General features: G+C 36.4%; 2 protein-coding genes and 1 pseudogene across 4 annotated transcripts in view; 2 read left to right on the forward strand and 1 right to left on the reverse strand.

Annotated features, from left to right (window-relative positions):
* The window catches only part of FAIM (Fas apoptotic inhibitory molecule), a 173,781-nt gene that overhangs the window by 58,195 nt on the left and 99,492 nt on the right, over positions 1-16,094 (reverse strand). The gene's annotated exons all lie outside the window — the stretch shown is intronic.
* Positions 1-16,094, forward strand: part of CEP70 (centrosomal protein 70) — a 242,652-nt gene that overhangs the window by 29,840 nt on the left and 196,718 nt on the right. The window lies entirely within an intron of this gene.
* LOC122445091 overlaps positions 1-16,094 on the forward strand; it is a 62,321-nt pseudogene that overhangs the window by 10,219 nt on the left and 36,008 nt on the right.

The raw sequence follows: 16,094 nt of genomic DNA on the forward strand, positions 1-16,094 counted from the left end.
TGAACCTGTTCTCATATCTCATCTTCCATTTCACATTTTCAAGTCTCTTTTGTTTTCTTCTTACTTTATGGAAAGGGTTTTTTTTTTTTTGAGGATGGGTATATGAGTTTTATACGTTAAAAAATGTGGTTACTCTGTTTATCTATAAGAATTTGTATCCTTTTATTCTTAACATGAGAATGTAAGCATTTCCACTAGTTATTACCATGTAGTTGCTAAAAAATGAATATTGTTTAAAAGTCAGATAAGAGTTATTTCCTTAGTATTTTTTTCCTCCACTGATACATAATTTTAGCCAAAGTGTTCAAGCATTTATAGCCTTTTGTATACTGTACTGTACTGTATCTGCTTAGTTGTGTCCAACTCTTGCAACCCCACAGACTGTAGCCTGCCAGGCTTCTTTGTCCATGGGATTCTCCAGGCAAGAATACTGGAGTGGGTTGCTGTTTCCTGGGACTAGGTTAATTAGTCTAATTGTCTACATAAAAGTTCTGTTAGCTTGGTGTTTCCTTTTTAGAAATGTAAATAAATTCTACTATACCTAGAGACATTGCCTTTTTCTAAATTAAGATTTATGTAGGCTGAAAGCTCTTAAAACATATAATCTGACATTGTATCAGACATATTTTCTTGAATTATTAAAAATTCCTTATCACTTGCAATGGCTGCACAATAAATGTTCTATTTTTTGGATACTCTATTGTGAGAGACATTAATTAGCTTTTAGAATTTTTTTAAACCATTATGAAGATATTGAACATCTTACCATGTACATCTTGTTTTTATATTGGGTGATTTTGGGGGAAATCATCTAGAACTCTAGAAACAATATTGAAGCAAAAGGTATGTGCCTGTTCATACCTTAAAGTTCATTCTTAGCATATTGATGCAATGGTGTCTTTTTCAACAGCATTATCCTGTAGCCTGGGTAAATACAATGGTTTTTGACTTTAAAGGACAGTTGAGATGTGGAGATATAACATTACACAGCTGGTCTTCATTTCCTGGTAAGATTTACATTCTAATCCTTAGTGTTAAAGAGTAATTTTTGGCATGTGGGGACTAGTTAACATGTTTTTATGACTCATTCTTTTTTCAGTCTGGTAAAGAAACCATCTTTTCATATTTTTATTGTTTATTCTAAAACAGGTTTCCCAAAGATAATATTAATATATTTACAAGTGGTTTGTATCTGAATATATTTACTTTGATGATTATTTTCTCACATTAACTGTTTTATTTTTTATAGGTTTCTGAGAAATTCTCCTTAAGAACAGTGTCTTTTTATAAGAACCTCTGTTGTTGCTAGTTGTTCTAAACTTCTACACCAGAAGAAACATTAACTAACATTGGAAGGATAGTAAAAATATTTATTCTTTAGTTAGCTTTAGCCTGAAACTTGAGCTAGGAGAGGAGCATCTTACATATGCCTATATTTCTTAAATAGTACTCCTGTGAGGTAGATGGCTTTCTTCCATTTTATGGATGAAAAAGGGAAACTCACTGAAAAGTCAGTCAGTCTTATGTTATTGGTTCAAACCTAGGATTTGTGCAAAAGATTACTTGACTCTTCATTGTTCGTATAGCTTTCCCAAATGTTGGAAATTTTATTTTGTGTTAAAATACTGTTTTTTCCCCCCCTGTCTTCATTGTTGGTTAATCTATTTAGTAAAATTGTGAACCTCCTTGCTTTTAAAAATTATTTTGTGGGTGACAAACATTTTTAAATGTTCCATCTTAGTCGTTGCTACCTGAGAAACTGTTTTTGGATAATCAGTTATCCACAGACGTATTTATAAACTGCTCACATCCTAGTATTTTATTTGTGTATGTTCTTTTATTCCTACCCTTTCCTGCATACACCTCCATGAATTTTCACTAACCACGTTATTCCCTAAATATAGGTGAGTAGTGTGCATTTACACATTTCTTAAGAGGAGCTGTAGCTTCAGAGTAAAAATTATTCATTTCAGCAGTATACTTTTTAAAATTTAGACTCACACATGTTCTCCAAAATCAGTAAGTAACTTGACTGAAATTTTTAGAGAAATTGACAATTTTTGCAATTAACTTGGCATCCCGTGGACCTGAATTTATCTCTAACAAAATGTTAGAGATATTTGTTCTGCTTGTTGTGTTTCTAGAATTCACATTTATCCTTGTAGATACAAGTTAGAAACACAGGAACTATAAATACTCTAATATCTAGAGTTCTTAGCTTATCATTAGAAGGTTTATAATCACATTAATTCTTTATGTATATGGCAGGAAATACAAACACCAATTTCTAGTTTTCTCCCTATTTTAAAGCAAAATAGCATATTTTGTGCAGTGTTCTGTTTGGGGCTGATAATACTAAAATGCTACACTGGACTTTAGATAGGTTGCAATTGATAGGACAAAATAACACTACTATATAGATTACACAGATAGAGGATATTATTTGTTGAGAAGTCAGCTTTAGAAGTGTGGCGATTATGAGAATTCCTTCAATCTAGGTCAAAATGGAATCTGTGAGATTTGAGAGTATTAAACATGATAAGCAAAGAACTGACTAAAGAGCTGAAACTTTTAAATATTTTGTAAAGATTTTCTAGCCATGAGGGAGAAGGCAGTGGCAACCCACTCCAGTACTCTTGCCTGGAAAATCCCGTGGACAGAGGAGCCTGGTAGGCTGCAGTCCATGGGGTCGAGAAGAGTCGGACACCAGACTGAGCGACTTCACTTTTCACTTTCATGCATTGGAGAAGGAAATGGCAACCCACTCCAGTGTTCTTGCCTGGGGAATCCCAGGGACCGGGGAGCCTGGTGGGCTGCCGTCTATGGGGACGCGCAGAGTCGGACACGGCTGAGCGACTTAGCACCAGCAGCAGCAGCAGCCTTGAGAGATAATTCTGAGTTTGCATACTACCTGGACATCAGGTCTGGACGGGATATAGTTTTATCTTTTATTTCCTTACTAAAGTACAAAAGAATGTGCGAAGAATCTGTTACGAGAGAAATAGTTTGGAGAGGGGAGACTTTAGTTTGTACTGCTGTTTCCTCAGAGTTTCGTCTTTTCAACAGTTTACTTCTCTGTGAAGTGAGAAAGTTATATGACCTCCAGAGTTTAAGATAATGTTGCATTTCTGATTACCATGCATTATCTGTGAATGGATGATACTTAGAGCGATAGAAAAGATGAAGGAGTGTCTTGAAGAAGTACCACTTGGATGGAATGTTTCAGAAACTACCAAAGAAGGTGTTTGTATCAGCAGCTTTGAGATCACAGAGAAATATTACCAACACTAGGTTTGTCAAAAGGACTGTCATTGATGACACTCAAAATACCAGTTTGGGTACTATGATGACTATGAAAATCAGAATATATGTTCATATCAGAGCATGAGAAATTAATGTATAGTGATGAAATAATAAAAATTCCTGTGGACCACCTAATTTTGAGTGACAGTAGTTCGAACTTTTTTTATTTGTGGATTGAGAATACTTGAACAAATTTGAAGAAAGATGTGAGGTAGCTATTAATTTTTATTAATTTTTTTCATTTTAAAGATGCTATGTAAACTCATATTCAAATTTTGTGCCAAGTATTAAGAAAATTAGAGGCTTAGTGATATTGTCTATCACACTTCCATAGGTGACACAGTTGTCATCCCTCTCCCCCTGCCAACAACACACACACAAATATTTATTAGACTGTGCTGGGTCTTAGTTGTGGCATGAAGGATCTTTAGTTGTAGCATGCAGGATCCCATGGAGAGTCTGTCTTTGAAGATCTATGTAGGATGAAAAGTTTAGTCTTTAAATGTGTATAATATATTTATATTTTTTAGTTTTCTTTTAATTGTACAATTGCATATATGATCAGTTAAAAAACATAATGCAGATATAAAAAGTGAAAATTTCTTTATTTTTATTTAATGTTTTCTTTTTATTTAATGTTTTCTGCTTTACCCACTTGTATTCATTTTACTTTTCAAATTACTTTTATGATTATTGCTTAATATTAATAACTATGATATAATTTTATCACATAACAACCTTATGAAATAGGATGGCAATTACCAGTACACTTTATACATATGGATACAATTAAATCGTTTGCAGAGAATTAGTTAACTCAGTAACTGGATATGGGTCTTCAGGTTTTTTTACCTGCTGAGCCTTTCCGGTAGACCAGTGGGTTCCCCATCTTTTCAAGAATCAGAGCCTCTTTTGAACTTACTAAATTCAGAAAATATTTTAAAGTTTTCTCTTGACATTACTTCTGCTTTTGTTATCTGCTAATTCAGAAGAAAATATAAGAAATGATAAAAACTTATTCTCTGTTTGGTAAATATTACATTGTTTTGTTGCTAAATCTTGCCCAACTCTTTGAGACACCATGGACTGTAGCCCACTAGGGTCCTGCATTCATGGATCTCCAGGCAAGAATACTGGAGTGGGTTGCCATTTCCTTCTCCAACTATTACATACTTTTTCATTCTCTTAACCAGAAAATATTTACCTATATTAAAAATTTGCTCATATATACTAGCCACTGCTTACTTTATCTATAGAGAATCCTTGTATACTCTGGGAGTCAATAGTCCTTTATAGTAAAGAGTTTGTCAAGTGTTTGAAGATTGGGAATCACCGCATAATACCACTTTGCATTTAAAATTCACGCTTACGTTATAAACCATAGAAGTGCCATATCATATGTAGCTCCTGTACATGTGGATGTATAAGTCTATGTACAAGTCTAGACATTTACACTTATAATTTTACAAATACAAGAGCCAAATTTTAATTTTTTCAATTTTTTAAACAGATTATTGAAAAAGCAGCTGAGATTGCAAGCAGTGATAGTGCTAATGTATCAGTAAGTATCAAGGTTTTAAAATAGCCTTATGTTGGAGAAGGAAATGGCAACCCACTCCAGTATTCTTGCCTGGAAAAGTCCATGGACAGGAGCCGGCGGGCGGCAGTCCATGGGGTTACACGACTGAGCATGTGTGCACGAGGGTGGAGGGAGATGGCTTGGTAGCAATAAAGAGGTAGGACTAAAAAAAAAAAAAATAGCCTTATGTTACAAAGTTGTGCTTATTATTAGTCCCTTTCTTGTCATTTACGGTAATGGACTTATAGAAGACCATACTCATATACAAGAATAATCTGAATGTGTGTGAGTATGTACATGCTAATATTTTGTTAAATGGCAGCTGTTTCTGGTTGGTCTGTGTTTAGTTAGTAAGCACTTTTCTGGTTCAAGCACAGGTTCAGCAGCTGGTCTGTGAGGGATGCTCTGACCCTTCATAAATTAACGATACCATGTTTTAAATGGTATTCAGTTGAATGAGGAGGTTATATTTTCTTAACTTCTCTGACATAATAGAGCAGATATATTTAAGGCAGGTTTTGCAGTGCTAGGGACCCAGGTTTCTTGCATCTTGATAATCTTTCATGTTAATATGTAGTTTTTATCTCATTTAATACTGGTGCTTCAGCTTTCTACATTACTACCTTCCAGCCCGCAGGAACAGGAAAAGTTAGACTAGAGACCTAACGATAAGTGAGACAGAAATGTAGTCCTTGGCTGGCAGTTGTGTACTTGGCTAAGAGTAAGAGATTATAGTTAATAAAGCCAGCAGGGGACAGTGCACACTGACAGACAAACAGCAGTCTCTGCTACACACACCATCCCATTGTTTCTGCCCAGACTTCAAAATAGACTACTTTGTTTATTTTGTTTACAATATGTGTGATATTTCTGCCATCTATATTTTTTAATAATAATTTTTTCTACTTTGACCTTAAGACTTTCCTGAGTTTTCATCTGATATTTTCTTTTCATGTCATCAGTTTATAATTTTCAAGTGACTATAGTAATGCCACTCTATATGGAATGGTCATTAGTTAGAAGCCAGGATGTAAATGGAGATAATGTCTATGCTTTTATTATTTGTACAGAATGAACACAATATTTAATGTAGTTAGAGAAACGTCTGGCCCAGGCTGTCTTCTTCGTTTCTTTTTCTTCTTCTTTTTTTTTCCTTAATCAAAAAAAATTTTTTTAATTGTTTTTAAATTGCATTTTAAAATTTTGGTTGCCCTGGGTCTTCCTTTTTGTGCACAGCCTTTCTCTAGTTGCAGTGAGCAGGGGCTACTCTGTAGTTGCAGCACATGTGTTTCTCACTGTTGCGGAACAGGGGCTATAGGGCGTATGGGCATCAGTAGTTCTACTTGTGGGCTCTAGAGCCTGGGCTCAGTAGTGGTGATGCATGGGCTTAGTTGCTCCATGCTATGTGGAATCTACCTAGACCAGGGATTGGAACCTGTATCGCTTGTATTGGCAGGCATATTCTTAACCACTGGACTACCAAGGAAGCCCTTTTTTAATTGAGGTACAATTGCTTTACAGTGTTTCAGGTGTAGAGCACAGTGATTCAGCTTTATATATATGTTTCAGATTCTTTTCCATTATCGATTATTACAAGATACTGAATAGAGTTCCCTTTGCTATACAATAGATCTTTATTTTCTGTTTTATATATAGTTGTGTGTATCTGTTAATTCCAAACTCCCAATTTATTCCCCCTTAACTTTCTACTTTGGTAACTGTAAAGTTTGTTTTTTGGTGTTTGTGTCTATTTCTGTTTTGTAGAAAAAAGTTCACTTAGTGTGATAATCTAAGTGAATTATACTTCACTTAGTGTGATAGTCTCTAGGGTCATTCCTTTTGCTGTAAGTGGCAATATTTCATTCTGTTTTTAAATTTTATTTTATTGAAGTATAGTTGATTTATAATTTTGTGGTAATTTCTACTGTATAGCAAAGTGATTCAGTTATACATATATGTGCATATTCTTTTCCATTATGTTTTATCACAGGATATTGAATATAGTTCCATGTGCTATACAGTAGGAAATACTTGATTCTTTTATGACTAATACTCCGTTGTAAGATGTGTACATATGTGTGTATACACACCACATCTTTGTCCACTCATCTGTCAGTGAACGTTCACATCCCTTCCATGTCTTGGCTGTTGTCAGTAGTGCTGCTGTGGGTATTAGTGAGCAGGGATCTTAAGTTAGAGTTTTCATCTTTTCTGGATATATGTCCAGGAGTGGAATAGTTGGATCATACAGCCACTCTAGTTTTCGGTCTTTTTAAGGACCATACTGTCTTGTATAGTGGTTGCAGCAGTTTACATTACATTCCTACCAACAGTGTAGTGGGGCTCTTTTTTCTTTACACTCTTTCCAGCATTTGAATTGTAGGCTTTTTGATGATTAGCATTTTGACTGGTATGAAGTGGTACCTCATTTTTGTCTTGATTTGTATTTCTCTAATAATTAGAAATGTTGAGAATCTTTTCTGGTGCCTATTGGCCATCTGTATGTCTTCTTTGGAGAAATAGCTATTAATATTTAGATGTTCTGCACATTTATGTTGGTCCTTTAATGGACCGGAACGTGGTGATCTGGAGTCAACGATAATAAAGAGAGAGAAAGAGGCTGATATCCCCTGGTTTACGCGGAAAGCCAATAAAGCCCTGTTCTTAGAGCTTGCACTGCTGCACGTAGGCACCAGGCGCCCTCTCGAGTGGGTGAAGGCACAGTGCACCTTCTCGAGAGGGTCTTAGAAGCCTGGGCAAGAAAGTGAGCTCAGTGGGCCTCCGTGCTCCAAGGAATTAGCCTGAAAGAGAGAGAGAAGGAAAGAAAGACACGGGGACCAAAGCTCTGATGGAGCAAAGGTGTTTTAATCAACATGGTGTGGGCATATATACTGTCTTACAAGGTAGTTATTCTCAGCAAAGCTAAAGATTAAAATTCCAGATTTACAAAACATAAGATGATCCCTATTAAAGAGAGAGAGTTGTAAACAATCACTTTTTACCATAAGGTTCATAAGAAGGAAGAGGGTACTTATCACCATACTGAAAAACTAACGAAGGAAAAGCCTGGATTCCTCAGCCCGGGGAAAGGCGTGCCTCTCCTCTTAATTCCTGAATATTCAGGAATTAATAAGGGCCAGAGGATTCCTGACAGATCCAAAGCAGCACACAGGAAGCCTCCTGTTAAATGCTTCCTGACAATTAAAAAAATTTTTTGTTTGTATTTTTTTTATTGAGCTATATAAGCTGTTTGTATATTTTGGAAATTAATCTCTTGTTGATTGCATTGTTTGTAAATATTTTCTCCCATTCTGTAGATTGTCTTTTCATTTTGTTTAGGATTTCCTTTACTGTGCATAAGCTGTTAAGTTTAACTGGCTCCCATTTGTTTACTTTTGCTTTTGTTTCCGTTACTGTAGGAGACAGATAAAAAAAATGTTGCTGCAATTTATTTCAAAGTGTATTTTGCTTATGTTTCCCTCTAGGAGTTTTATAGTACCATTTTGAGTTTGTTTTCGTATGTAGTATTAGAGAATGTTCTGATTTCATTCTTTTACATGTAGCTGTCCATGTTTTCTCGAGGCCACTTATTGAAGAGACTGTCTTTTCTCTATTGTATATTCTTGCCTCCTTTCTTGTAGATTAGTTGACGATAAGTGTATGGATATATTCCTGGGCTTTATGTTCATTTCCATTGATCTATGTGTCTGTTTTTGTGCCAGTGCCATACTGTTTGATCACTGTAGCTTTGTAGTATAGTCTGAAGTCAGGGAGTGTGATTGCTCCAGCTTTGTTCTTCTTTCTTAAGATTGTTTTGGCTATTTCCCAGGCTGTCTTCTGTTTTTTATAGAGTTCTCAAAAATGTCCATAGCCCTGCAGTGCAAGTAACTCCTACTCCAAATACTTTCTGAGTACAGTTGACCCTTGAAGAAAACAGTTACTGCGTAGGTCCTTTTACACACAGATTTCTCATTAAATACATACTACAGTACCATGTGATCTGCAAGTTGATTGAATATGTGGATACAGAACCTCAGATACAGAGTATCAACTGTAAAATTATACATGGTTTTTGACTGTGCCGAGAGTCTGCATCCCTAATCCTCATGTTGTTTAAGGGTCAACTGTAGTTCTCTTTAAGGAAATAAAATAATTTTATTACAAGTATACACTTATCAGCTTGTCTGGAAATTATGGAAGCATACAATTTCAGTCTAAGAGATAACATTTATGTAGGCCCGTCTTCATTCTCATGCCTGTTTTTAGTTACCCTTTATTAGTCTTAATATTGCTCTTTGAATATCAGAAGTCTAAATTATTTTGTGTTATTTCTCCTATGATCTACTGCTATCTTACATAAATCAGAGGTTCTTTCCTTAATGAGGATGCAATATTCTTGTCCAGGTTTGCTGTATTTTTTTGTTTATTTTTTTTATTTTTTTTATATATTTTTTATTTTTATTTTTTTTTTTTATTTTTTTTGTTTTTAGTGGGCAGATAGTTGTTGTCCAGTCACTCAGTCATGTTGACTCTGTGCAATCCCATGGACTGTAGCACATCAGGCTTCCCTGTCCTTCACCATCTCCTGGAGTTTGCTCAAAACTCATGTCCATCGAGTCAGTGATGCCATCCAACCATTTCATCCTCTGTCGTCCCCTTCTCCTCCTGCCTTCAGTTGTTTCCAACATTAGGGTGTTTTCCAGTGAGTCAGCTCTTTGCATCAGGTGGTCAAAGTAGTGGAACTTCAGCTTCAGCATCAGTCCTTCCAATGAATATTCAGGGTCAATTTCCTTTAGGATTGACTGGTTTGATTGCCTTGCTATCCAAGAGACTCTCGGAAGTCTTCTCCAGCACCACAGTTCAAAGGCATCAATTCTTCAGTACTCAGACCTTTTTATTGTCTAGTTCTCACATCCATACATGACCACTGGAAAGACCAGACTTTGACTATATGGACCATTGTAGGCAAAGTAATGTCTCTGCTTTTTAATACGCTGTCTAGGTTTGTCATAGTACAATGAATAAATTATATGGAACCAAAAATGTAAGTTTTTTTACTAACTGCTACTTGCCTTTCTCTCCTTGAGATATGTGTATAAACAGTTTAGCTTTGTGTGCACATATCTGTATATTTTTTTCAAAGTTCGATATCTTTTTAGTTTCTCCCTTTTTCGTGCAATGTATTTTATGGATCTTGTAATGTTTGTAGGAAGAGTTCCACTTCTCTCTTTATGAAAGCCTTGTTAATATTTCATGACATTAATTACTGATAGCCATTAGTTACTAAATATTCATATCTCCACTGATGTATGTTTGCTTATTTCCACTTATTCTCTACTAAAGCTTTGTTGCAGTGACTGTTTTGTATGTCTTTATACATATTTGTGTTTTATAGGATAAATTCATATAAATAAAATTATAGACTGAAAGGTTTGTCCCCTTTTAGTAAGAAGTCTATCAAGTTGCATACCCTAAAAGAGTTAAAACACACTGTGGGAGGGTTTCTATCCTTTTGCGTTTCTGCCAACCCTTTTAATGTTTTGATTCAGTGAACATAAACTGATGTCACTTGCATTTTCTTATGGTTAACCACGTTGGAGTTTGTTTCTTTAGATTTTTATCTTTTAAAAGATTTCTGTTTATTCGTTTTTCATGGCTATTCTGTCACATTAGTTCTCTCTGAGGAATAAAACAATCTTATCTTTAAAGTGGTCTTGCTTCTTCTTTTGGCATCTATCTTTTCTTCTTATTTTGGCCTTTCTCAATGTTTGGTGATTCTTAGTTTAGCTCTTTTGTATTTGTGGCTCCCTGGTTATTTGCTTATTCACTGTAACCTGCATTAAGTATCTGTAGGATTTGGGGTAGGCTCTGCTGAAAATGAGTTTCCTGTATGTGAAGATTTCCTCTCTTCTGAGATCAAGTGTCTCCCACTTACTCAGTACCCTGCTCCTCACCTCAGTTTTGGGCTGATCTTGTTCCTGTTTCAGCTCAGCACAAACAGAGCAAGGGGCATGCGTGACCACAGCAGCTGCTCTACCTGCAGATCCTTTGCTAGCTCCCCTGGCGAGTCCCCCTGGCCTCCTCTCATTGCTTGAATCCTCTGATTCTAAGCTGGAATGCATCCTGGAACTGTGTTTCTCACTACCACTTGAATCCTATCAGATCTGATCCCTGATCCTCTCTGCTTTCTCTCTTTAAAGGATTCCTATGTTAGGCACTGTCTCTTGTTATCCCAGAACTGGTTAGTATTTTGTATCCCAAATACTGGTTAGTATTTTCAAATACTTAAAATACTCCATCTTTTTGAATGAAAGGAATAAAGAGAATTATGTTCTCACTCCACTGTTTTAATCCTCTCTTCATGTATATGTCAAGAGCATGTTACATTCCTTAATAAGATCATGGTAAGTTCACTTGTTGAATTGTGCGTGTGTGTGTACGTGTGTGTGTGTGTGTATTCACTCACTCTGTCATGTCTGACTCTTAGCGACCCCATGGATTGCAGCCTGCCAGGCTCCTCTGCCCATGGAATTTTCCAGGCAAGAGCAGTGGAGTAGGGTGCCAGTTCCTCCTCCAGGGGATCTTCCCATCCAGGGATGCAACCCATGTCTCTTGCATTGGCAAGCAGATTCTTTACCACTAGCGCCACTAATACCCAGTTTATGTACTACATTTTGTTTATACACTTGTTTGCTTCCACATTTTAGCTATTGTGAATAACACTGCTATGAACTTGAGTGTGCAAATATATTTTTGAGATGTTTCTGTCAATTCTTTTGGCTATGTACCCATAAGTAGAATTACTAGATCATATGGAAATTCTGTTTTTTATCTTTTGAGGAACTACCATTCTTTTCTAAAATAACTGTTCCATTTCACATTCCCACCTGCAAGATCCAACTGCAAAAGGATTCTAGTTTTTTTCATATCCTTCTCAACAGCACTTCTGTTCTTTTGAAAGTGTTAAGCCTAAGAGATATTGGCATTTTAAAAAACATGTAGTTGCCAAAGATTGTGGGATATCTGTAGAATAGAAAAAAAATGTGATCTTTGTGAATTATGATTCTTGAATTGATCTTCCTAGCCAGTAGTTCTCAACCTGAGACTTTTTTTTGCCTCAAGTGGGGCATTTAGTACGTCTAAAAGTTTTCTTATTTGTCTCAACTCACTGGAGGTTGTTTCTGACAGTTAGTGAGTGGAGTTCAGGGGCTACTCAACTTCCTTCAATGCACAAGACCATCCTCCTATGAGATGGCATGGGGGTTAGAAACCCTGCTCTAATCTAAAACATCTGTGTTTAAAAGTTTGTTTTATTTTCTTATTGCTGAATCTCAGGCACAAAATCTTAACGACTGGCTTTTGTGAATGCAGATGGTGACTCAGCCTTTAGTTCAGAGGTTCTGGGGATCTACCTAGAATGTTTTCTTAATAGAATGATTTGGAATCTTTAAAGCCCTCTATTTGACAGAAGAAAAGAGCAAACATTAAAAAAAAATCTCAGACTTTCTGAAAACCTGAGAGAAGAGTATGAAGAATTCCCATACAGCTTTCTCCAACTTCCCCAACTGTTAACACTTTGTCGTATTTGTTCTATCATTCCATGTGTGTGTATGCATTTCTTTCAGAATCATTTGAGATGAAGTGCCATCCATTATGCCATTTATCCTTTAATTCTTCAGTGTACATTTCCTAAAAATGAGGACATTCTCGTAGTTAACCAGAGTCAATTCATGAAAATCAGGGAAATAATGTTGATACAGTTCTGTTGTCTGTTCCCCACATTCCATTCGTATTTAGCCAGTTGTCTCTGTAGTGTTCTTTAGGCCCAGGATTCGACCCAGGATTACTTGTTGTATTTCTTTGACATGTGTCTCTAGTTTCCTTCATTCTAAAACAGTTCCTCAGTCTTTCCTTATCTTTAATGACTGATTATTTTTTTAAAGGATACAGATCAGTTACTTTGTAGAATGTCACTCAGTTTGGATTTGCCTAATGTTTTGTCATGATCGGATTCTAGCTATGCATTTTTAGCATGAATACATAAAGTTGGGGGTGGGGGGCGCTTCCCTGATGACTCAGTGGTAAAGAATCTGCTGCCAATGCAGGAGATGCATAAGACGAGGGTATGATCCCTGGATTGGGAATATCCTCTGGAGGAGGAAATGGCAATCCGATACAGTATTCTTGTTGGGATAATCCCATGGACAGAGAAGCCTGGCGGGCTGCAGTCCATGGGGTTGCAAAGAGTCGGACACAACCGAGCACATTAAAGTGGTGATGTGTCCTTACTGCATTTTACTCACAGGCAAACAATGTCAATTTGTCATTTTGATTCTTTTTTTTTGGTGGTTGTTGTTCCATTACTGTTGACATTAATTATTATTACTTGAGTGTCTACTAGGTTCTTCTACTATGAAGTAAGTAGTTTGTGGACTTATTTTGCGACTTAGGAAACATACTGTTTCACAGCTAACTTTCACCCATTTGTTTTAGTATTTATTAACACAGATTGTCTGAACCAGTATTACAGTAGTTTCCAAAGTGTGATTTTCAATTTTATTTTCCTTTTGGGCTTGTTAGTTGACTTATACTGTAGGGTACATGTTCTTCTCACACCCCCACCTCCCATTTATTTACTTAAAAATATTATAGTAGTTTGAATATGTGATTTCTTTTTTATTTAATGACATAGTTAATTTTGATGTGCAGATTTGATGCAGATTTTGCCTGTGGCAACTCAAGTTTTATCTTGTGCCTGTTTGACCTTCGGTATCATTCTTTGAGCATCTCCTTTTTTCTGGTACAAGAAAGTGTTCCAGGCTTATCTGGTGATTTCTTTACTCCCACTTTCATTTCAGTCATTCCTCCTGGGAGTCCTGATTCCTTTTGTTTGTCAAAAGTATTTAGAGTCCAAATTCTGGGCACTCGGTATTCTCATTGTCCTTGGCATGTAATTACATTAAGTCTTTTCATGAAACAGCTAAGTAGTATGTGTTCGGCTGCATATTTGAGCATCCCTGATGACTCAGTGGTGAAGAACTCACCTGCCAATACAGGAGATGCAAGTTTGATTTCTGGGTCAGGAAAATCCCCTGGAAAACTAAATGACAATCCACTCCAGTATTCTTGCCTGGGAAATCCCATGGACAAAGGAACCTGGCGGGCTGCACTGCATGGGGTTGCAAAAGAATCAGACATGACTTAGTGACTAAGCGACAACAAAAAGCAGCAAGACATGTTTCTTTCCTTATCTATCTACTAAAAACCACGAGTTCTTATCACTGTCTCTCATTTGGATTCACTACCACAGGATTTCTTTTTAGTCTGTGCCTTAACATATTTTAATTTACCTTCTGACAGTGAGTAATCTGGATTCCTATCAGCCTTAACATACTTATTTGCTCAATCCTCTGTTTGTAATCAATCTCCCAATCATTTAACTGTCTTCTCACTCTCTGTCCCACCAGCTATGACTGCATGGACTGTCTCATCCTCAGCTGTGTGTTTTTCAGGTCCCCAGTCTGGCCAATGCATAGTTAATTCTGTCCTTTGAAAGCATGTTGCTAACACGTTTTGAGTTTCTAGCCTCTCTGAATATGACAGATGAATTTTCCAGACCCCTGACCCCCCACCTCCAGTGAGCAAGGGGAAAGAGCCATAGTCTTTTTTCGTATACTCATGGCAGGATACATATGTTGTGTTTTATTTTGGTCAATAAGTCATAATATGTATATGATTTGAAAAATATAAACATAAAGACAAAGCAGAGAATATGGGTGTTAATTTTCATTTTTTTCCATCATTACTTAAATTCAGGCATTTTAACATGAGTATAAGTTCTTCAGTTTCACTGCAATATAATGTTTCATTGCTGATTGTTTTGTAAAAGAATGTAAGGTTTTGTTTTTTTTTTTGCTTCCTGCAACATTTCTGGTAGTTGTTTGTTTTAACCTTGGACGTACTGTGCTTCTCATAGCTCAGTATACAATCACAGTGCAATTACACAGCTAACTCATTGCTCTCACCTCTTCCTTTACTACTATGTCTTCAGTATATTTACTTGTAGCAGGTCTGTAAAGTCTTATTTTGATCCATGAGATTATAGTAGGTCTGCTAGCTTTTTTTCACTATTTAACTCAACAGCAGTCTGCCTTTCTCTGGCATGAACATTTTATGTTCTTCGTTGTTTGCAGTATCAGCTTTCACTTTTATATGTAAGTGTAGGAGTTTCATTTTCAAATTGATTACTTATCATGATCATTTTTCAAAGAAACTCAGTCAAGTTTGTGAAATAAAGCATACCATTTTTAGATTGAGGCTTTGAATATAAACCCACTGTAATTCATACATGGGGAGAGAGAGAGTTTGTGTCTGTATGGATACATGTGTATAAAAAGACTTTATTTTTGCTAAGAGCAGTTTTAGACTCAAAACAGATTTAGGAGGACTGTACAGAGATTTGCCATATATCCCTGCCCCTGCACATATATAGGCCTCCTCTTTATCAGCATCACTCACCAGAATGGTACATTATTACTAGGGAAGAATCTATGTTAATATATCATAATCACTCAACGGCCATAGTTTGCCTTAGATTTCCTTCCTGCTATTGTGTATTCTGTGGGTGTGGACAAATGTATAATGACATACAGGACTTCCAAAGTAGTGCAGTGGTAAACAAAACACCAGCCAATGCTAGAGACGCAGGAGACGTGGGTTGGATCCCTGGGGCAGGAAGATTCCCTGAGGAGGAAATGGCAACCCACTCCAGTATTCTTGCCTTGAAAATTCCATGGACAGAGCCTGGTGGCTACAATCTATGTGGTAGCAGAGTCGGACACACTGAGCACGCATGCACACATGCATAATGACATATCTATCCCTGGCAACCACTCATCTTTTTAATGTCTCCATAAAAAAAAAAGCAAAAGCTTTTTTTCCAGAATGTTGTAGTTGGAACCATATCACATATAGCCTTTTCAGATTGTCTTCTTTCTATTGGTCATATGCATTTAAGGTTTCCTTGTGTCTTTTTGTGACATGATAGCTCATTTCTTTTAGTGCTAAATAGTTTTCCATTCTGTGTATTACAGTTTATCCATTCAGTTACCCATTCACCTACTGAAAAACATCTTGGTTGCCTCCAAGTCTTGGAAACTTTAAATAAAGCTGCTATAAACATCCATGTGCATGTTTTTGTGTGGACATAAGC

This window comes from Cervus canadensis, chromosome 7 (assembly GCF_019320065.1).
Source record: "Cervus canadensis isolate Bull #8, Minnesota chromosome 7, ASM1932006v1, whole genome shotgun sequence".
Classification (NCBI taxonomy): domain Eukaryota; kingdom Metazoa; phylum Chordata; class Mammalia; order Artiodactyla; family Cervidae; genus Cervus; species Cervus canadensis.